Source organism: Triturus cristatus, chromosome 12, assembly GCF_964204655.1.
Source record: "Triturus cristatus chromosome 12, aTriCri1.1, whole genome shotgun sequence".
Lineage (NCBI taxonomy): Eukaryota > Metazoa > Chordata > Amphibia > Caudata > Salamandridae > Triturus > Triturus cristatus.
The window spans coordinates 836,411,972-836,414,557 of NC_140595.1; positions in this window are offsets into that span (position 1 = coordinate 836,411,972).

The window sequence follows — 2,586 nt, forward strand, 5'->3', positions numbered from 1 at the left end:
CTCTCCACGACCTCCGTCGGCGCCCTCACCTCGACCTCGGGTGAATCTCCATTCTACCTCCGGTGCCTCTCCACGACCTCCGTCGGCGCCCTCACTCAACCTCTGGCGGCTCCGGGTACGACGTCTGCTTTCTGTCAGCGCCGCTTCTCTACCTCAGGCCCCAGGTCTCCAGGCTTCTCGACGTTAGGACTCCAGGAGGACACCACTGAACAGGTCAGGAACTTGCTGTTCTTCCTCTTTAAGGCCTGTTTCAAATGTTCAGTTCCTTAAGATGGTTCTTCTGGTCTTGGTCCCACACAGGGCTTTAGGCTGGGCTAGGTCAGTAGGGACTAGCATCAAGGGTGGGTTTCTGGACCCCACCCCACTCCAAGCACTGGTTTCCACCCTTGCTGCCTTACTCCGACCTCCTTCTATATCTGTCCTCTCTCTTCTCCAGTCAGTTGCCAACTGCCACCCTGAGGTGGCCTCCCAACATTCTAAACTGCCTCCCACTGTCACAGGGTTCTAGAATGTTACAGAAGGTTCTAGAAACCTCCAGTGGGTTCTGGTTATGTTACAGGTGACAATGGATGGCCACCATTTTGTGTCTCAGGCCCTCAGACAGAAGTTCCAGGGGTAGGGAAAATGGCTCCCTGACCCTGCATCAACACTAAAAAGTCTGGTGGTTCCCAAAAAGGAAAAATTATAACAGGGTTTGAGGCAAAAGTGGGACAAAATAAATAATGATGAGGAGGGACCACCCAAAGGGCTGACAGGTCTAACAGGGGACATGTACTAAATATGACTGATACCACACTCGATACCACCTCCGAGCCGGTAAGAAAGGATGACATTATTTTGCACTTATAATATTGCTGATGGCTTTCCTCCGCAGTGTGACTACAGGCCTTGGCCACTCCTTGTCTCTTGAAATCTACGCAACATAAGTATGTATTGGACAGGAATAATCACGGTCAATCACTGTTTAAGAAAAATTTCCATGTAACGATTGCATGATTTTATGTTGCACGTGTACGTGCACCCCATGTGCCCTTCCATCTGAGTAGTATGTTCTTTATCAATGAATCATGCCTCTGGCATAGAAAGACTGATGTCGAAACAGCATGGTATGAGTCTTGTGGCCCTCATTTTCACAAGCATTATTATTTTATTTTTATTTATATGGCGCACGAATCATCCCCAGGGGGATGCCTGGGCGGCGGGCTTCTACAGCGAAATGTGTCAGTTGAATAGCCAGGTTTTTAAATGCTTCTTAAAAATAGTTAACGAGGGGCAGGAGGCAATGCATTCCAATGTTTCGGCGCCAGATTGGAAAAGGCACGGCCCCCCATCTTTGCTTTTTTGATTTTAGGCACTATGAGAAGCTTTTGGCTGCTAGACCTTAAAAGTCGCAATGGAATGTACCATTCCAGCTTTTTCAAGAGGTATTTAGGTCCCTGTCCATGGAGTGCCTTGAATACTAGGCACAGAAGTTTGAAGAGTGCCCTTTTTAGGTCTCGCCTTGCGATCGCTTGCGAGACTATTGTAAGGGGCTTTTAAAAGTGCTCCCAAAAAGCGGATTGCATGGCTAGCATGCGCACAATCACGCGCATCGTGCCGCCATGCAATCCGTTTGGCATCGCACTTCAAAGGGTCCGCTCCCCCGCCTGGAATGCGCTTCCCCGCCAAGCACGTGCGCCACGCTCCGCCAGACTTGTCTTGTTTAAAATGTTCTTTTAGCGCTCGCGCGAGCACACAACTTCCGGGCTTGTTTTCGCACGCACCACTCGCGTGCTTGTTCCCCCGATGCTCTGCTCCGCTGTGCTCTTTTCAAGAGCGTCTCTCCTCACATAAAATATTCTAAGCCCCATGACAAAGCCGTGTGCAACCATCGCATATACCTGCACCCCTTCTGTTATTGAACATCTCTTCCTTCACCAAAATACGAAAACGCTCTTTATTTATTATTTTTTTAAACTACTGTCAATCACTACCTAATAATATAAGCATACCAAAAACATATTTCAAAAATACAGCGGCGGCAATATCATTCTCCGTAACACTGGTAAGTAATTAATGACGCAAAGGTCCATTTGACATCATGTCATTGTAATCATACACACTAATCATGCATTTCTCGTCCAGGCTTGTACACTAACGATGCATTGTTTATTCATGCAGTGCTTGCTATCCCTGTTTTGCCGATTCGTAGCGCTGTAATAACAACTGTTACAAACACCCAACTCACTGCTACGTAAGGTATCTTTCTGTGGATTCAGAGCACTTGTAAATGTACAATAAAACATTCATCAAGACATCGCTCCAAAAACATCACAAAACAATCAAGCAATACCTCAAACGCTATGTCCAGTGTAAAGACACATCTTCCCATGAAAACTGCATCGTTGGTTCATAGCACAAATCATCCACAAAAGCAACACACTCATTTGAAAACGAAAAGCAAACGCCCTCAAACAGACGGCAAAGCAATGGCCCACTTGCCCATTTGTGCCGGTCCTTCTGGGGCACATTCCTGGGCAGCCTCTGGTGGCATGCAGCCGCAGGTCGCTGGCGCTCTGCCTCATCTTCACTCAGAGCATGGAATGC